The 21019-nt window shown below is 43.0% G+C and overlaps 1 protein-coding gene and 1 long non-coding RNA gene across 9 annotated transcripts in view; one reads left to right on the top strand and one right to left on the bottom strand.

Moving 5' to 3' along the window:
* Positions 1-1270: 1270 nt before the first annotated feature.
* Positions 1271-4542, bottom strand: LOC121014679 (uncharacterized). The gene is made up of 2 exons (XR_005783360.1): positions 4205-4542; positions 1271-2019 (listed from the first exon to the last, which is right to left on the bottom strand). It is a non-coding gene; the product is annotated as an uncharacterized LOC121014679 (long non-coding RNA).
* A 71-nt stretch (positions 4543-4613) lies between these two features.
* Positions 4614-21019, top strand: part of MPP7 (MAGUK p55 scaffold protein 7) — a 303608-nt gene continuing 287202 nt past the window's right edge. For all 8 annotated transcript variants that reach the window (XM_040451103.1, XM_040451107.1, XM_040451109.1 and 5 more), the window contains exon 1: positions 4614-4766. The gene's annotated coding sequence lies outside the window, so the exon portion shown is untranslated. The remainder of the gene's footprint in view (positions 4767-21019) is intronic.

Here is a 21019-nt window from a genome sequence, read left to right on the forward strand (position 1 = left end):
ACCCAGCCTGCCTGCGACCCTGGCTGAGGGAGTGGAGGGAAGGCCTATCTGAATGAAGCTTGAAGTGTTGATCAAAGTGTATTGGCATTCATATGAAAATTTCTCAATGAAAACTATATTTTATGGCTTAAACTGATCAAAGGATTTTTGTTATCTAAAAGCTATCAGAGAAGGTATGGGACTGCCCACGTGTTCATCTGAGTAAGTGTCGAAGGAACATGGGCAGGTGAAGGTCCACCTTCTGCTTGTATCGTTTCATTGGTCCTGACTGTTCTACGTGCTGGTTTCAGCTGAGCCGAGAGCAGTGTTCATGGATATTCACCAACCTGGCAGGTGCTTTTGCTCTTTAGGTAAATCAGTGTCAAGAGGTATACTTGACACAGGGAAATTGGGAATCAGTAGAAGACTTAAATGGGAATGGCAGCTCGAAAGTGGAAGAGACAGGGGTACTTCGTGTCTGGAAACCAACTGAAATAAAGATTTCAAGAAAGCAGGCAGTCACCATTGAAGACTTTGGTCTTGGCCTCTGGGCCTCCGTCTTAGTGTGAAAGGACAGGCAAAGACTTTCACTGAATAGATAATGGAGCCCCACTGACTGACTCCACAAAACGTTGGGTAGCGGGGGGCGGGATGCATGCCTATCTGGCAATCTGTCTAGTGCCTGTTCTCTGGGAAGTCACTGGCTGTCAACAGAGATGGGCCCTGGCAGCCATGTTGGTGGTCCCCACTCTCCCCACACCTCCATGATCACAGGTGGTGGGGTAGAGTGGAGACGGACCAGGCATAGCCACTCGTATTTTCTCTCCATAGAATTTGGGATTGTGTCAAGGTAGTTGATTAGGTTGGGGGTTGGGGAGCACTAAGGTAGCTTTACTTTGACTGCTGAACTTTGGAGCCCTGAAAGCTGTTTTCTAGAGAATGGGAGAGTAGAAAGAGGCTGGTTTGAAGACAGAGAAAACTACAGCCAAGTTCCTCTTGTCTTTCAAGTCAAGACTGACTTATCTTTGCCCTTGGATTCTACGTTACCCCTCTGTCTTAAGCATTAATCTTTGAACTCTATTACTGGGGCACGGAGATTACTTTTCAGTGGCTTTGAAGCATTGTGCCATACATTTCAGTGGTTACATTTTTTATTTACTTTTTAACTTATTTAGTTGCTGCATCTTTTGATTCACCTGCCACTACCAGCTGGATGCACCAAGATATTTTGACATTCTCAGCATTTCCACTGATTAGCCCTCCACAGTACAGGGTGGGGAGGGGGCCTCTCTTTTCTTACAGATATCTGGTAATGGTGTGAGTTCAACCAGTAAAGAGAAAGCCATGGTCAGAAGCACGAGAAAGGCCAGAACTGGTAGAACAGATCTCTAACTCCGAGGGCTTCAGCTCTGTCCTAATTCTGGCCAAATAGGATTAATACTGTTAACTCATTACTATCCTAAAAGGAATGTCATAGTTATAAGGGTGTGTGTGCAATTTTTAATGACTTGTATTGAAGAAACGAAGGAGATAATGTGAAACAACAGTCTGTTTCTTCTCATGCTTTGCTCAGCTCTTATGCTTTCAGAATGCTGCTCCTAATTGGATTTTTGTTTCCACATTCTGGGCTCATCCATGCTAGGCAAACTTGCGATGTGGGGAAAGTTGATTTTTTCTGCAATGCTTTTCTAAGGCTTTGCCTTAGATTTCCTTCTTCTGGACTGTGGCCCAATGTTCCTTTGTTGTGGCTCCCTGGATCTAGAACCTGTAGCCTTTCACTGGGATGACGCCCTACTGATTCAGTGATCCCTCATTTCTTTCAGGATGATCTCCTTGGCCCTTTCTGGATTCTGTTCCCATAGCACCCTTGATTTCCTAACCACTTGTGCAGTAACAATTTGTCTCTAGATCCACCTGGGTTGGTATCATACTCAATATTATACCCCCACAACTAGCCTATCCCTGCAAAATAGTAGGTTCTTACTAGATCTATGCCTGATAGGCTGGCCTGGTGAATGAATGTCCACTTCTTTGGTGACTCTGAAAAGGGAAAAGAAAATCATGATTTTATTCCAACATCCTGTTACCTTATCAGGAATCTACGATAAAATACAAACTTCCTACCACTGCCTACAAGGCCCTGCCTCCCTCTCTGACCTGTCTGGGATCACTCCCTCCCTGTGCCAGTCTAACCACACTGGTCTTCTCTCTCTTCCTACAACATTACTCTTCTTCCTCCTTCAGGACCTTGGCTCTTGCTGTTTCCTCTGCTAGGAATGCCATTGCCCTCGGGTTCTGTAGAGCTGGTTGGTGTTTTCTGATTTCAGTGGCAGCTCAGATCTTAGAGTATTTCTCTCTCCCTTCCCAAATTCAAGAAGCACCTCCATCCCTTGGGTACCTGTTTTCTTCTTTGCCTTTATCCCTTTCTGTAAGTTTATCTGTTGACTTGTTCATTGTCTTTCTTTTACTGATAAATAGCTCCTACTCTGTCTTGTTCAAGGCAATGCTTAGTAGAGTGACCAGTTCACTGAAGGAACTAGAATTTGATGATTAGTATTATTACATGTTTGTTGAGTAAAGGAATAAAATAATATATTTTTTAATTTTTTTTTTTTTTTGAGAGAGAGAGAGAGCGCGCATAAGCGGGGAAGAGGCAGAGAGATAAGGGGACAAAAGGTCCAAAGTGGGCTCTGTGCTGACTGGCTAGCAGCACGCCGGATGTGGGGCTCGAACTCACGAACCGTGAGATCATGACCTGAGCTGAAGTCAGAGGCTCAACAGACTGAACCACCCAGGTGCCCCATAAAAGAATAATTTTTGATATAAATTACTTAATCCCAAAGAAAGAATGTTAGTAATGGAATGCCAGGCATTATTGTGGGAAAACTTTTGGAGAGTTTTCTTGCCAATTTGGTCATAGTAGGCAGTGAGTGCTAAGTTATTTATTTATTTATTTTTCCTTACATATTTACACATAATTAGATCTCAACAGTAAGTTACTCGCTTAGAGTATACTGGGACATCTATTTTCAGACTATTGTTTAGGATTCCATTTACTGCAAAGGTGATATAAAAAATTGTTAGGTAATGAGGTTACTGCCCTCCAAAGAGTTTTATTGTATTCTCAGGAAAAAAGAGAAAAAAGGGGATGTGCCCTATTCCTTGTATTGAGTTTCTTGTCCTTCTTTTCAAGTTCATGTTTACCTTAACATTCCTTTCCTTCCTTAGTTTTGAATTTTGCCAGCTTCCATTTTTTTTCCACTACTGTATAATTCATGGAGTTGTTGGGGAAAGGCTTTATTTCAAACAGCCTATTTCTGAACCTCATGGGGAATGACAAGAAGAACAAATAGAATAGGGAAGCAGCCAGAGAGTTAAGGGAGTATGGTTCCCAGGTGAGTTATGCTTCATTCCCTTCTAAACTGGCTAGATAACACAGGGCCAGCCTACTCTGGTCTGAGAGCTCAGATTACCTTAACTCTAGGTCACTGATCATTCTCTCTCTCCTCCTCCCTCGACTTTCAATTTTCAAAGTTAAAGTCACATCTTGAAGTTCTGTCACATCCCTTTCTTTCTTATAATTCCCTGTAGTGGCTGAGTTTTCCAATTTATATCTTCCGAATTTCTTTCTGTATACTTCCTTTCTTTGTTTTTTGTTTTTTTGTTTTAGTGCTTTATTTATTTTGTCCTTTGGATTCTAAATTCTTCCTGTCAGGGAGTTTTCCTAAAAATCTTTTGAGAGTGTGATGCATTCTACATTATGTGTAAGTAGCATTTATTTACTCAGGAAAGAGCATGGGTGAGCCTCAGTAATACTTAGTGATACTTGTAAAGTTCTTAGAAGGGGCTGATACCAGTTCATATTGTTTTGATGACCATCATATGTTGCCTGTATTACTACCGTGAAAGAATTAGTCTCTTGAATATCCCGAAGGTTTGCTTTACCATTCTTTGCACTTTACTCACTTTTTATTTTAAAATTATTTCTAATTATAGAAGTAATATATGCCTCATACACAGGTAAAACGAAAAAAAAGTGACGCATAATTTTGCCAGGAGCGAAAACATTTTTTTGCCTTTCCTTCTCTTAGGACAATTTCCCTTTGAATCTTATGAAGTACTTAAAAAATACCCAGGGAAAAACTCTCTAAATCCTAGCTAAATTCACGTTAAAGGTTAGCTGTTACTCATCAAGTTCATTCGGGAATCAAAGAATCTCTCGCACCTGGCAAAGAAACCTGGGTATCCGGGTTTCTTCGCTTCGGAGACTGCAGGTCTGTAAGACAACGTATTCGGCAGCCACCTGGGAACCGAGCGGGTAGGGGCGGAGCTGCCGATGATTGAGGGGAGAGGGAGAGGAGCTACAGAGCTCTCACCAATCAGACCTCTGCTTTGTTTTCTCTTACCGACCAATGAGAGAGCTCTGCTGTCGAGGCCGTCTTCAAGTCCGAGACGCCTACCTCCGTCGCAGCCTATAAGCAGGCGCGTCTTACGAAGCGTCTGAGGAGCTCCGGCCCCGCGGGCGTTACGGTCCCGCCCCAGCCCGCCCCTCCAGCCGTGGCCCCGCCCTTCCGAGGGAGGGGGCCAAGTCGGTTACTCGCCGGCTGAAGGTGGGGGCCGGGCTCCCGCTGGGCTCGTGCGTTCTGCGCCCGCCGAGGCGGTGCCGAGCCCGCTGGCTCCTGATTGTCCTTTGCGGCGGCTGCGGTCGCTGCCTCCTCGTCTCCCGACCCGGGGCTGCAGGGGCCAGAGCGATCGCGCCTCCCGCCGGCCGCGGCTGCCCGGAGCAGGTAATGGGGTGCCGGGGCTGCGGCGCCTATCCGAGCACCGGTGCGGCACAGGCTGTGGGGTTTGCTCCCCTTGCTGTTCCCGCGGGCGGCGGCCGGGCCAAGCCGGGCCGCGTCACCCGGAGCCTCCCGCCAGCCTCGAAACGCCTCCTCCCGGGAGCCCGCGGCGGCGGCGACACCTTGCGGGGAGGTGGGGGCGGGGTCGGGCGAGCGACCGGGAAGGGGGGGGGGGCAGCGGCGGGTGGGACCCCTTGGGGACTCGCCTGAGGCGGCTGGGCCCAACGGAGGGCGCGAGGACGCGCAGGTGGAGAAAAGCTGCGGAGTTGAGTCAGAGTCAGGCTCGCGAGGAAAAAGGATCTACTGATAAGTAACGATTAGCTGAGTGGCTTTTTTTTTTTTTAAGCGAGAAAGGTGTCTTGGGTATTGTTAATTACATATTTCCTAAGACAGGCGCATTGCAGTGCCACTTACACATGAACACTGTTTACTTATTATTTATTATTTTTTAAATTAGAAGTCTTTAACGTGAACTTGTTTGGGGACTTTCCTGAAGTGACAAGTAGACCCAGCAGTGTGACTCACCTTTGTCTGGGCTGAAGTGGGGAACGGTGCGATGGGAGTGAGGGGGAGGAATGTTCACGAGGAATGCCTGCGCAGGTTTTGAAAGGCTTGAGGGGGTGGAACCTTGTTTCTGCCACTTTGTCAAATTGGGATTCTTTTTTCTTGTAATTTTTTAAACATTGGCATTCAAATACAAAAGCTTCTCTAAAAACCATCTCTGGGTTTAGCTTTTAGGGATGCACCTGCTTGGTACTCATGCCGTAATATTTTGCATAGAAGCCAGGCTATTCATTATATGAATTGCATTTTGAATTGTTATTACCTTGGACTTGCTTAATAACCTTTTTCCATTCACTATTAACATGTGAAATGGTGAAGGTCACCGGGTGTCGGTGGTAATGGCACAGTGAGAACTCTTGGAGCAGTGTTCTCCCCCTCCAGGTGCACTCCAGTTCTACAAACCAGTACAGGTTTTCCCCGCTCTCTGAAAACAGCGTTCCCGTGAAACCTTTTCTAAGCTGAAGTGCTGCAAAGCAAAGCAGCACTTACTATTTATATGGCAAACATTTTTAGTGTTCCAGATGCACCCCCCCCCCAAAAAAAAAACCTCTTGGGCTTTTCTGATACCTTAGGACACGTTTTGCTAGTGGATGCATTAGAATACGTCAAGATACAGCACAGATGCTCGACACAGGTCAAGGCTGCGGCAGCGTGATGCTGGATGCTGAGTGTAGTTCCCAGGGAAGGAGCTGGGCAGAGCCACTTCTGATGCTTGGGGTGCATCCTGCCTCTATACCAGCCAGTGCAAAACAAACACTGAACGTTATTTTCGCTTTTCCATTTAAAAAAAGGGAGAATCCTCTGTTGGATTTCTTTCGGTTAGCTAAGTAGGTCTTTCATAAAAGCAAAGTAGTGGTACATGAACTTGTGAAAAATGGGAGATAACCTGTATTTCCATTTAGGTCTTTTAATGAGACTCTCATAGACTCTATCAGTTTTGTAATCCTTCTATTCAGAGCCTGGTAATGCATATCATGCCCATTTTACAAGTACCTAAATGAAAGCCCTAGAGATGAAGAGAATTCTGTTCCAGGTCACCTGGCTCCTACTTTATTTTACACCTGTAATGGATTTAATCCAGGATCTACTAAGTTTCCCACCATCAAGCAAGCGTCTGCATACTGATTTGATCATGTGATACAAGAGTCACAGATGGAGGTGGTTATTTCCAAGTAAAGGAATATTGTCTCTTAGGTTTTTTTTTTGTTTTTTCTTTCTCCTCGAGGTTGCTAAGATAGTTTAAATCACACCAGAAAGGCACTTTCTCATACAGGCTAAACAAAACAAACTCCTCGTGGTGCTGTGTGAAAAACCTCTATTTTAAATTTTGGGAGGTTTTCCAAATTAGAGAACCATATCTTATTTACGTTTGCATCTGTAGCTTAGCAGTGGACTCCAATACTGTTTTTTGAATTGAACCAAAACAATTCACATGTAGAAGGCAAAGGAAAATGAAGCATGATGCATTTTGGTCATGACTTATGACTTCTTTTTGCAGAAGGTTTACTATAAATTTAGTGGAAAAATTGAAAATGTAAAAATCATTCCTTAATTAGAATAACACAAGGGAGTTTGGGGGTTAATGGAGTTTGGGGGTTAATGGGCGTTAATAGATAGTTGGGAGGAACCTTTTGAATGATGTCAAGGCCTGGGGAACTTTGGAGAATTGCTCAGTTATGTTAAATTTAGTAGTCATCAGGGGGCGCCTGGGTGGCGCAGTCGGTTGAGCGTCTGACTTCAGCCAGGTCACGATCTCGCGGTCCGGGAGTTCGAGCCCCGCGTCAGGCTCTGGGCTGATGGCTCAGAGCCTGGAGCCTGTTTCCCATTCTGTGTCTCCCTCTCTCTCTGCCCCTCCCCCGTTCATGCTCTGTCTCTCTCCATCCCAAAAATAAATAAACGTTGAAAAAAAATTTTTTAAATTTAGCAGTCATCAGGAACATGGAAATGTCTTCTGAATTAATGGAACTGTTCTAACCATGAAGTTGTCCCTTTACATGGGAGATGTATCTGTTGCATGTAACATGTACATTTTAACATAAGTTTTCCTTATAGGGTATGAGGCATCCCTTACACAAGCCCCATCAGCCTAACTCTGATTGTTTGTTTTTGCAGTAATGTCTTAATTTTTAGTCTCCTGTCAAAATTTTCGACACCCAAGCAAAAATTGCCACTAAGAAACCTTTATCAGCCTGTTAGTTTGTACAGAAATTGAGTCCTCTTTTTTTAATTTTTTTTTTCAACTTTTATTTATTTTTGGGACAGAGAGACAGAGCATGAACGGGGGAGGGGCAGAGAGAGAGGGAGACACAGAATCGGAAACAGGCTCCAGGCTCTGAGCCGTCAGCCCAGAGCCTGACGCGGGGCTCGAACCCACGGACCGCGAGATCGTGACCTGGCTGAAGTCGGACGCTTAACCGACTGTGCCACCCAGGCGCCCGAGTCCTCTTTTCTTATGAACACAACCCTCTTGCCAAGTGGGAACCAAAGAGATTTAGGCGGTTTGTATATATAGTATTTGTTGTATTCTTATCTAGGGTTTCTTCCTTTAAAAAAAAAAAAAAAAGAATAATTAATTACAATGTTACACAACTCCCACTAGGTGGTGCACTGGGTGCTGCTTCATAGAGCGTTCAATCAGATTTTTTTCCTTATAAACATTTCACTGACAAAGATACAAATGTACTGTAACTCTTCCTGTTGTAATGGCAGTTCAGAGATAATTGCAATGAGTGACTTAAGTCAGTTTTATTAAGTGAGATTATTTGGAAGGAAGCAGCAGCTTAAAGTGAAGGACACTGTTAGTAATTTTAGAAATAACTTCTAAAAACCTCTCTGATTCTCCCTGTGATCAGGAACCAGGAACCAAAAAACCACCAGAGTGTGGATTTTTGGTCCTACATTTGATTTGCACTTTTTTTTTTTAAATGGCTGTGTTTTAACTCTTAATGTGAACTAGGAGCTATTTGAGCATAGTTTTATGTTTTGTTCTTTGATTACTGTTTCCTCAAAAGTAGTGGTAGAATTAAAGTGGGCACGTATAACAAGGATATTCAAGTCTTGAGTATGAGCAAATTCTTAAGTTATAAATTTTTTTTCCCCAGGCACATAAAACACTTTTGGTTTTTCTTTCTTGAAGGCTCCCATAATCTGTTCTTTTAGGAGATCATTATTATCAGCTTACTCCACTTATAAAGAAGGGAGTATTCTCCCTCTGATTGTAGAAGCTAACAGGCTTGTTTGTTATTAATTGCTGTTACTGATTGTTAGTTACAGTAGGGGGCTGAGAAAACCTACCTATTGCTTTCATAAGGGGTGCCAGTTTTAGATATAGAAATGGCACTGTTACTGGAGAAGGACTGTTTGGGACGATTGCATTTTAGGAGATGTTTTGCAGAAAGCATTGGACTTTTAAAAGGCAGGATAAGAACTTAAACAGGAAGGTCTGTAGGTGGTTGGTGCGTGTGTGTTTCAGTTCCAATGAACTCTGTGTGGTGAGAAGGGCTTTGGTAGTTTGTTTCTTGGAACCAGCTGGGATTCTCAGGGGATTTGATGGTGCTTTGGGAGGGGGAAGATAAATAGGTATCATTCCTTCTAGGATGCTAGCTCCTCCAGTGCTGCCAGCCCTTGGGTGAGCGTGGGTGTGGAAAGCTGGCAGATTACAAACTGCCTGAGTGTGGGCTTTCCAGAGCTCTCTGCATCTTTGACTTGAATCAAGTCAATATGCGTTTTAAGTCAGGTTTATAGCTATCCCATGGTACAGACTTGGGCTAGTTAACTCTTTAGTCTCTAAATTTATGTTTTTAATGTTTAAAATAAGTGGAATCCTGAACTTCATAAAATTGAGTACACACGTGAATAGCTTACAAGAGTTATTAGGCATATAGTCGGTTCTCACATTATGGTAGGTGCTTGAATCTGTATATACTTCTGATACTGTCTTCCACTCCCTTAAAAAAAGGAGTCAATAGACGGGGTGCCTGGGTGGCTCAGTCGGTTAAGCGGCCGACTTCGGCTCAGGTCCGTGAGTTCAGGTCTCAGGTCTCGCGGTCCGTGAGTTCGAGCCCCGAGTCGGGCTCTGTGCTGACAGCTCAGAGCCTGGAGCCTATTTCAGATTCTATGTCTCCCTCTCTCTGACCCTCCCCCATTCATGCTCTGTCTGTCTCTGTCTCAAAAATAAATAAACGTTAAAAAAAATTAATAAAAAAAAGTCAATAGAAATAGGCACATTTAAGTACACACACACAAATTTAAGTACTCTGCTGTTATTACTTGAACTGAGGACTTGAGTTAGGATAGGAAAGAAGGCTCCTGGTCTAGATACTGCTTTGAAAAGAAAAGAGGCAGGTAGGATGCCTTAAAGGGCGGGCTCAGTAAGGGGGTGGGATTATCGAGCACTTTTGCTCTAGTATGCATGGTGAAAACCTCCCATTAGCTTGACTCATGATAAAAACATGTTTGGGAGATGGTGTCTGTGTGTGTTTATTTAAAGCACTTTGAATCTCGAGAATGCAAATATTCCTGAAGGTTGTTATTTTTTTCTTTTTTTGGCAATTGGAAGTGTGTTGAGGGGTGTTGTAAGAATCTGGAGTGGAGCCAGAGATAAAAAGGATTATGAAGCTGTGGACCAAGATTTGTCAAGCTTCTGCTGCTGATAACTCAAAACATTTTTGTCCTCTTCCTAATATAGCTTCTGATTCAACTTCTGAAGATTCTGTTTGGATCTCTGTGCTCTTTTTCGTGTTTGGAATTTAAAATCCAGTTCCTAGTAAGTCTCCTCAGAGTAGACTTTTTTTAGGCAGTTGAATCAGGGTACAGATTCGGCATTTTGTCAGGTTGGGGAAGGAGTTACTGTGTCTTGAGAAAATGAATGAACATTATTTTGATTTATTTAGAGTCATTTTAAATAGGATCAAAAGTTTAAGTTTTGAAATTTCCAAAATGGTGATCGTTTCCCTTTTAACATGCATACATTGAACATGAAAACTGTAGACCAGTGGTTCTCAAACCTCAGGGGCCTCCAGCTCACTTGGAGGGCTTGTGAAAACCTAGGTAGCTGGCGCCATTCTTATTGTTTCTATGTTTATTTACTTGGAGAGGGATAGGGAGGGAGACAGTCTCAAGTCATGCTGTCAGCACAGAGCCCGACGTGGGGCTCTATCCCACGAACCATGAGATCATCACCTGAGCCAAAATCAAGAGTAGGACGCTTAACCGACTGACCCACCCAGGCACCCCTTACAGTTTCTGATTCAGTGGGTCTGGGGGTGGGCCCTGAGAATGTGCCTTTCTAATAAGTTCCAAGGTCATGGTGATGCTGCTGACCCAGGGATCACACTTTGAAAACTACTGAGGAGATGCCAGGTGGAATATAAGCGTAGTGGTTAAGAAAAAAGGCTTTGAAGGTTGAAAGATCTGGATTTGAATCCCTGCTCTGTCACCGACTACTTCTTTGTCTTCAGCCCCCCCCTTTCTTCCGTTTTTTCCTTTAAAAAAATTTTTTTTTATTCTTTCTTTATTTTTGAGAGAGAGAGAGAGAGAGAGAGAGAGTGCATGCACAAGACAAGAGTGTGAGTTAGGGAGGAACACAGAAAGAGGGAGACACAGAATCTGAAGCAGGCTCCAGACTCTGAGCTGTCAACACAAAGCCTGAGTCCAGGCTTGAACTCGTGAACTTTGAGATCATGATCTGAGCCGAAGTTGGATGCTTAACTGACTGAACCACCAGATGCCCCCAGAAACATTTTTAAGCGACATAGAAGAGACATTAGTGTTTTTTTTTTTCCTCCTAAAAAGGTTTCTTTGGTCAGAATATTTTGGTTTCTTACAATAATCATTGAAGTGCACGTTTTATACAATAAGAATTTTAAAGGTTGTTCCTGAGAGTTCAATTACAGGAAGTACCCGAGAGTCTTCTTTAGAAAATGGTCTTGCCGGTATGCGTCTGACCCTTGGTTTCAGCTCAAGTCATGATCTCACAGTTTGTGAGTTTGAGCCCCACATCGGGATCTGCGCTGACATTGGGGAGCCTGCTTGGGATTGTCTCTCTCCCTAGCTCTCTGCTCCTCCCCTGCTTGTGCTCTCTCTCTCTCAAAATAAATAAAGTTTAAAAAAAAATTAAAAAAAGGAAATAGTCTCCCCTGTATTATGGGGACTATGTTTGATGACCCCCAAATGCAGTTCTTGGAGATTCTTCCCCCTTTGGCTGCCTGCTTGGTTAATTCTCTGTCTGCAGGTCTCTGAGATTCCGCCCCTGTGGAGCAAGCCTCTGAAAGGTCGTGCTTCATTCCTGATGCTTCCTGTCACAGTCACCCATTTTACTTCCCTCCGTGCACTTGTCACCCTCTTTTACAGTGTTAGCTGTTGACTTTTTACTGTTTCCTTCACTAGAACGTAAAGTCTGTGAGGGCAGGGCCCAAGTGCAGCACCTGGTGGGTTGGGGATTTAGCACTTACTGGTTCCATGAAGGAACGCACGTGGCTGGGACTCCCTTGCCAGGTCAGGCGTGCAATTAATTAATTGCATTAATTAATGCTCCCTTGGTGGCCCACTGTCGTTATCGGTCCACGTGAAGGCTCTCTGTTCATTTCATTGTGTATTGACCCTTCGTCTCCTATTCTATTCCTGTTTCTCCTCCCTGCCCCCTCCCCACCTAGGACCCTCTCTTGGGCTTGTGCATGACTTCATTAAATTCTGCCAGATTATTATCTGGAATGGCTGTGCCAGTTTACAAGGTTGCCAGCTGTCCTTCCCACATTCTTGGTATTTTCTGGCCTTCTAAGTTTTTACAATCTGATGCAACGGATGGAGCCAACTGGGCACAAAGTGATACATTATCATTGTGATTTAGAATTCTCTGATTACTGATGCAGTTGAGTATCCTATCATATGCTTCTTAGCTGTGTGGCTTTCCCCTTTTGTGAATTGGCATTTATATATTCTTCACCTCTTTTTCTTTCTTTTTTTATTTTTTAATGTTTGTTTATTTTGAGAGTGTGCGAGTGGAGGAGGGGCAGAGAGAGAGGGAGACACAGACTCCAAAGCATGCTCCAGACTCTGAGCTGTCAGCACAAAGCCTTACAGGGGGCTTGAACCCATGAGCCATGAGATCATGACTTGAGCCAAAATTGGTGGCTTAACTGACTGAGCCACCCAGGCATACACCTCCCCCCCCCTTTTTTAAAAATTTCCTCTTTTTCTGTTAGATTTCTATAGCCCTCTTGCTGCTTTTCTCCCCTAATTTACAGGAATTTTGTGTGTATTCTAGGTGTTAATCTGTTGGATTTCAAATGGTGCAAATATCTTCTCTTAGTTTTTTTCCCCCCACTGTTTAGTTTCTTCTTTGAAATCCTTTGTTGAATAGAACCTTTAATTTTGTTATATTTAGATCTGTTTTTTCACCATCTAGGGTTTGTTTAGGAAATATTTCTCCATTATTAGTTAACAAAGGTATGTTTTCACAGTGTCTCTTCCTGTTCTGCATCCACAGTGGTTTTTGTTTTATTTTCATTTTCATTACTGTAACCTGTTTATAGATATTGGTATGTATGTGGGAGTGTGAGACCCACCTGTATTCTTTTCAAATGTAGTTAAGCTGGTGGTTTTCATCCCTGACTTTACAGTAGAATTACTGAGGTAGCTTTCAGAAACGTATGCCCAATTTACCCCGTATCAACTGAATTGTAATCTAGAGAGAGTGGAGAAACCTAGCAGTTGTATTTTTTTTCTTTTCTTTTTTTTTTTTTTTTTTTTGTAGAAACTCCTCTGGTGATATGTAACAATGGTTAAACCATGTATAAAAAAGAAAATTCAACTGAGTAAATTTTTTTTTAATTTTTTTAATGTTTTTATTTATTTTTGAAGGAGAGAGAACATGAGTGGGGGAGGAGCAGAGAGAGAGGGAGACATAGAATTTGAAGCAGGCTCCAGGCTCTAAGCTCTCAGCCCAGAGTCCAACGCGGGGCTCAAACTCATGAACCGTGAGATCATGACCTGAGCCAAAGTCAGACGCTTAACCAACTGAGCCACCCAGGCGCCCCAAAAGTTTGTTTATGTTTGAGAGAGAGAGAGAGAGAGAGAGAGAGAGAGAGAGAGGGAGAGAGAGAGAACGTGCGCACTAGTTGGGGAGGGGCAGAAAGAGAGAGAGGGAGACACAGAATCTGAAGCAGGCTCCCGGCTCTGAGCTGTCAGCACGGAGCCCGATGCGGGGCTCGAACTCACAGGCCGTGAAATCATGACCTGAGCTGAGGTTAGACACTTAACCGAGTCACCCAGGCTCCCTGTATGGTATTTCTATTTTTAATTTTTTGGGAGACCTCCATACCGTTTTCTACAGGGGCTGTGCCAAGTTATATTCCCATTCAACAGTGCATGAGTGTTCTTTTTTCCATTTCTTCACTGAAACTCGTTACTTCTTATCTTTTTGATACTAGCCATTCTGACAGGTGTGAGGTGATACCTCACTGTGGTTTTGATTAGCATTTCCCTGATAATTAATGATGTTGAGCAGCTTTTCATGTGTCCATTGGCCATCTGTATGTTGTCTTTGGAAAAATGTCTCTTCGGGTCCTCTGCCTATTTTTAAATCATTAGTTTTTTTGATGTTGTATGAGTTCTTTATATATTTTGGATATGAACTGCTTTCAGATCTATCCTTTGTATGTATCTTCCCCCTTTACATTTTGTTGGTTTTCTTTACTGTACAGAGGCCTTTTATTTTTGGGGTAGTCCCAATAGTTTATTTTTGCTTTTATTTCCCTTGCCTGAGGAGACATACCTAGAAAAATGTTGCCAAGGCCAGTGTCTAAGAGATTACTGCCTATGTTTTCTCCTAGGAGTTTTATAGTTTCAGGTCTTATATTTAAGTCTTTGTTCCATTTTGAGTTAATTTTGTGCACGATGTAAGAAAGTGGTCCAGGGGCACCTGGGTGGCGCAGTCGGTTAAGCGTCCGACTTCAGCCAGGTCACGATCTCGCGGTCCGTGAGTTCGAGCCCCGCTTCGGGCTCTGGGCTGATGGCTCAGAGCCTGGAGCCTGTTTCCGATTCTGTGTCTCCCTCTCTCTCTCTGCCCCTCCCCTGTTCATGCTCTGTCTCTCTCTGTCCCAAAAATAAATAAACGTTGAAAAAAAAAAAAAGTGGTCCAGGTTCATTCTTTTGCATATAGCTGTTCAGTTTTCCCAGCACCACTTATTGAAGAGACTGTCTTTTCCCTATTGTATATTCTTTCCCCTTTTGTTGTAGATTAATTGACTATATCAACATGGGTTTCTTTCTGGGCTCTCAGTTCTGTTCTATTGATCTATAGGTATCCGTTTCAGTATGCAGTGTTTTGATTGATGTGACTTTGTAGTATAGTATACAATCTGGGATTGTGATACCTCCAGCCTGATCTCCTGTCTCAAGATTGCTTTGGCTATTTGGGGTCTTTCATGGTTCCACTCAAATTGTAGGAGTATTTGTCTTTGAAAAATATTGTTGGACCTTTGATAGGGATTGTATTGAACCTGTAGATTGCTTTGGGTAGAATGGACATTTTAACAGTAGTTTTCCAGTTCATGAGCTTGGACTATCTCTCCATTTGTGTCATCTTTAGTCAGTGTCTTCTGACTTCCTGAGTACACGTCTTTCACCTCCTTAGTGACATTTATTCCCGGATATCTTATTCTTCTTGATTGTAGCTCTTCATGTCTGCTTAGTAGAAGCTGGATTTTTCTGTTGTGATTGGTTGTTCGGTTGGAATATATGAAGGAAATCCAGTCTCCTACAGACTTGTAGTTGGAAGACAGGAGGTTTTAATGATCTTTTTAGATAATCCTGGGTATTCTCTTTGACACTACATCAAAACTCTGTAAGTGACAGTTTCTTAAAAATTTAGTTGCAGACTAGAATCTTTTAACCCATATCAAACTTTTGTCATTCTGTTACATTTAATTCTATTGGTATATCTTGTCCTTTGAATCTTCATACGTGTTTTGGAACATATTGGTTCACGGAATTACATAAATCTCCCAAATGTTGGCACCGTTTATGATAACCATTTGAAAAAAGTCACATTTGTTAAAAATCACCCATGACCCTAGGAGAAAGCTCTGTTAGTATTGAGAAAACTGTCAATGTTCGTGACACAGATGTAATTTTTGGAAAATCCCAATTTTTGCTTGAAAGCTTGAATTTTCTCACGGTCAACACCAATGGTGGGTGTTTTCCTTGAAGCGACAAGTTCAATTTGTTAAAAAAAAAAAAAAAAAAGGTCTGTCACATACCCCACTTTCAATACTCAATTTGCCTTACCATTGTTACTTCCTATAAGATGATATTCTGTGGGGGGCAAAAACTGCCAGCCCAGCTTGCAGATCACAAGGTTGGCACAACGTCTTTCCCTGGAGACAACCATCATACTTCAGCGTGTAGCATAAATTCTTACGCACTCTTCCTGTTTTGTCACAGAACATTAAGAAGACACGCATTCAAGGGTCGAGATTTCACTCAATTGTTAATTTTCACTGTTTCATCAAGGATGTTCTTTTAAAAAAATGTTTATTTTTTATTTTTGAGAGCGAGGGAGGGTGAACACAAGCAGGGGAGGGGCAGAGAGTGAGAGGGAGACACAGAATCCGAAGCAGGCCCAGGCTCTGAGCTGTCAGCACAGAGCCCGATGCGGGGCTTGGACTCACAAACTGTGAGATCGTGACCTGAGCCGAAGTCGGATGCTCAACGGACCTAGCTACCCAGGCGCTCCAAACACCTTCTTATGTGAAGGTGGCATATTTTTTTTTTCTCACTGAGTGGAGAGGACTGTCCCCACCTTACTTCCTGCTAAAGTGCCAGCAGTTATACACACTCTTGCTTTTAGATCATCAGTACAAATGTCAGTACAGTGAAAATCGCAAACAACCTCTCAGCATTAATTATAAAAATCATTTTGATGTCACGGAAGTCCTGAAAGATCCTTGAGGACCCCCGGGGTTTAAGGATCATTGAGAACAGCTGGCTGATTGTATCTCTTGCCAGGGCAGTTGAGGGTCAGATCGTGCTGATCTGTGTCCCCTGAGGTTGTTCTGTTCTGTTGGTTCTGAGCCAGATCCAACTTTTCCTTTGCTTATTTTCTCCTAAAGCTATCTTCTTAGAAGCCGGGAGGGACCTGCTTCTACCTCTTGGCTCAGCTGTTTGTTGTATTTTTCCAAGTGAGGGAAAGTTTAGTAACACTAGGAAAGAAAATAGTTCTGGGGCGCCTGGGTGGTGCAGTCGGTTAAGCGTCCGACTTCAGCCAGGTCACGATCTCGCGGTCCGTGAGTTCGAGCCCCGCGTCAGACTCTGGGCTGATGGCTCAGAGCCTGGAGCCTGTTTCCGATTCTGTGTCTCCCTCTCTCTCTGCCCCTCCCCCGTTCATGCTCTGTCTCTCTCTGTTCCAAAAATAAATAAACGTTGAAAAAAAAAAAAAAGAAAATAGTTCTGACATTAGCAACCCCAGACCTGTGTGAAGCTGTTAATTTTGCCGTCTTATCACAATAAATACATCTGTTCACATGCCGATACTTGGTGTAGTTTCCTCATCTTTTAAGATGAAGATAATCGCAAAGAGAAGTTGAAGAAATGTCCTGTACATTTATCAAGAAATATTTGTTTGGTAATGTCATCATAATTAAGAAGAATTATAACAAGTGGTAACCTGACGGAATGCTATTCATTTAATGTATGGTTTAACATGTTCTTTTATTTCCTGTAAATAGTAATCAGAGCTTGATTTGATTCAGTTTTTTTCTTTTCTTTTTTTTTTTTTTTTTGCAAAATTGCTTCATAGGTGGTAAGGTATACTTCTAACTGGAGTCAGGCAGTACGTTTTTTTTTTTTTTTTTTTAAAGTTTATTGATTTTGAGAGAGCGAGACTACGTGTACATGCAGGGGAGAGGTAGAGAGAAGGGGAGAGGGAGAATCCCAAGCAGGCTCCGCATTTTTAGTGTGGAGCTTGATACAGGGCTTGAACTCACAAACCATGAGATCATGACCTGAGCCAAAATCAGGAGTCAGAGGCTTCGGCTGAGCCACCCAGGTGCCCCGGGGGTAGGCAGTACTGAATGTCTTTTTGTGATGTGCCTGGTCAATGACAATCATTGCCTACATTTAATATTTTATTAGTGGTTTGTGAAGTGGTCACATTTTAATTCTATTTTCCTTATTTATTAGGATATTTTTATAAAGAGGACATTTCCCGCATCAGTTATTTGAGATGTAGTTGTTAAGAAAAGGCAGGTTAAATGTTTGATTTTTTTTTTTTTTTTAAATCAGTTGTCAACATTATGAGTTGGCCCATTAGATTACAGAATAAATGTTCAGGATGAGTAAATTGGTCTTTCGTTTTTCTTTGAAACACTAAGTGAAATTACACTGGTTTTTTAGAAATAAGTAAATCCAAAGGAAACTGAATAGAAAAATTCTTTTGTTGTATTCTGAAAGTAGCCTAATCCATTTGAAATTAAAAAAAAAAAAACTATGGTACACACCTATTAATGCTGTTAAGAAAATTAGAAAAAGTTATAGCTGGTACAATGTTTCCCCCTCTTCTTAAAATTTACAACATGGAGAAATGGATGCCGGAAAATACAATTTTCTTTGGAAAAAGGATAGCAGTAGCCGAAACTGGTTACGGGAGGGGTGAATCAGATCAAGCAGGAGTGTCTGTTGGAATTCTGGGGAGAGCAAGGGAGGCAAAGGCCTTTAGTCTTAAGCTACAGACTCTCACCTTGATGTTGGCCGGGACTTGAAACAGGTCCTTCTGCTTCAGGCTGGACCTGTTTCAAGCTGTTCCTCCCTTCCTGAATTCCTTCTCGTAATTTGAGTGATTGCTGAACACGCTTAGTCCCTGGACAAGAGATTATGTAAACACCTGTGCACATTTGTACCCGCCTCCTGGGAACTGATTGACAGCTGTTGCTGCTCAGCTGTAGGGTTCCAGCTTTTCCAGTATTTTCCCTCTCGTGCGCACTTCAGGATGGTCCACGGCGAAGTAGTTCATTAGTGATGCTCGTACTGACTCTTTAGCCTCTGAGATCTGTTCAGCCGTCTTCAGTTCAGCATCTTCTACTTCACCGATGATAACTAAAGTGAGTTTGACGTGGCTTCTGTTCTTGTTGTTTCTAATCTCCACCTGGGCCTACAGCTGGGGAATTGAATTTACTCTAATTTTTGCATAGGGAGCCTAAAATATCCCTAGGGGAAGACTGCGAATGGTATGGCTAGGTGGCTTACCAAAATAGACATTTTTCTCTCTTTGAGTCATTTTTAATTTCATAAAAGCTTGAGAATGCTTTAACATAATCAGATAGGCTTGGAGTTTACAGACAATAGCTGCCATTTATAGATCCTTCACTACACATCGGGCACTGTGTTAAGCCAGTGCTCTCTGATATTCACGCGTAATTTTCACAGCAGCCCTTTGAGTACTGTCTTTTTCTCTTTTACAAATGGAGAAGACTGAGTCATGAAGTTACGTACTTTGTCCTGAGTCCTATGATTAGAAAGTGGTGAAGCCAGGATTTCAAGCCTGGCCACCCATTCTCCTATATGTCTGAAACCAATGTGTGAGAGTATCATACGATTTGAATTCCTACGGGAATTTTTCTCTCTTTTATGCATCTTCAGTCTCTGTGACTCCTGGTGTTAGTCTGAACAAGTGCAAGGCTCACCTGCTTTGGCCAGTGCGCTAAAAATTTATCCACCAAATCGCACCCCTGACGGCAGACGTTTGCTTAGGAGTCAGAGGGCACTTCAAAGAGGCACCCACTGCGAGCATGCAATTGTTCTGAGGTCTTACGTTTGCTCTAACAGATTAAATATCGCTTTCCACTGTTTAAAATTGACACTCCAGAAAGAGGTGTCATTTTTATGCCCACCCTTGAACCTCCACAAGTGCTTCAGTTTTGGAAACAAGTCTCTGGGACTTTGCGGTTAATGTCCTGTCCTAAGGGTAATCCACCATGTTGGTATAGTGGGGGCCAGATGGGAAGGTCACTGACACGGTACAGATGGACAGTGGTGAGGGGTTGAACGGAGGAGTAGAGGGTGGTGCAGGATGAATTTTCTAGAGGTTCAGGCAGTGTGATAGAACAGATTTGATGACCGGATATTGAGAAGTTTGGTTCTTCTAATTCTCAGACAGTTGAGTGTCTTCTTGGCTTCTGCCATTGACTCTTCCCTTAACTATGGGAGTGTCTTCAGTCCTTGACCCATTTTTTCCTGCCCCTCACCCCTGTTATGGTGCCTTTGCCCATTGTCTGGGTTTTGGTCTGTTCGGTGACTTCTAAACTGCCAGTGGCTTTGGTGAGCTCCATCTAGTTTATTGAACCCATCTGAGCCCTGATTTGGTGAAGCAAGTTTGTAGGTGCTCAGCGGTATCTCCTCACTCTTTGAATGTCTTACGGTTCCCATGTTTGGTTTCAACTGCTCTTCTCTCTGTAAGGATAACGTTTTTATCATGAGCCAAATTGGTAGGACTAGAACATTTCCACATCCACTGTAGATTAGATTCACATCCCCCCAGGGTCCAGAACTCACTGGAAGGTGGGCAGTCACACTGGCCAGGACACAGGGTAACGTGGCATTCCTTCCTCTGGCCCCTTGGTTCCCAGTGAAGCGCGCAGCCTGTGATAATGTCAGGGATTACATCACGGTTCCACTAGAACTGACAGGAACTATCTGTGTACCTCCTTTCAAGGGAACGCTCATAAACAGCAGGTTCTCCTAGTTTTTCAACTAAACGTAGCTTCCGTAAGGCCAGAAGTCTCATTGTGAGGAGAAGGAATGGTTGATGTTCTTAACCATGACTGCTCTCTTCCTTGTATAATCAATGTTTCTTGCCCTGGTCACTGAAAATCTTAAGGATATGTAAATATATATACAGATATATTTTAAGTAGGCTCCATCCCAGGGCAGAGCCTACCGCGGGGCTTAAACTCACGACCTGATGAGATCAAGAGTCGGCTTGACCAACTGAGCCACCCAGGTACCCCGAGGCAAGATGTCATAAATGGTTGTGAACTATAAAACAAACGTTTTTTTTTTTTTTTTTTAATTTCTTTATTTAGGTTTGATTGACCGACAAAACACTGAGCACATTTAATGTGTCCAACTTCGTGAGTTTGGAGAGAAACCCCTGGGACCCCATCACCACCATCTGTGCTATAGACTTTCTCATCACTTGGAAAGTTTCCTCCTGCCCTATTTATGATTAGGACTGCTCTTTGTTTTTACTTCGTGATATGAACACTCACGTGCGAGTTGCCCTTTTACAGGACTGTGCGGTTGGCTGTCGGGACTGTGCCCCGCAGTAGATCTGCAGAACCTGTTTGTGTAACTGACACTTTGTGCCCGCAGCCCCTGGCAACCAGCATTCCACTCTGGGCTTCTCTGAGTGTGTTAGATTCATCCCATAAGAGACACCATGTAGTATTTGTCCTTCTGGGGCTGGCTTCTTCCACTTGACATAATGTCCTTTAGGATTTGGAGGATTGTCATAGATGGCAGGATTTCCTTCCCTTTTTCCTTTTTCTTTCACTTTTAAGATTTACTTAGTAACTTAGCAACTTTCAAATACACAATAGGGTATTAACTGTAGTCATCATGCTCTGCATTACGTCCTGATA

Source organism: Herpailurus yagouaroundi, unplaced genomic scaffold (assembly GCF_014898765.1).
Source record: "Herpailurus yagouaroundi ecotype Mexico unplaced genomic scaffold, PumYag 203, whole genome shotgun sequence".
Classification (NCBI taxonomy): domain Eukaryota; kingdom Metazoa; phylum Chordata; class Mammalia; order Carnivora; family Felidae; genus Herpailurus; species Herpailurus yagouaroundi.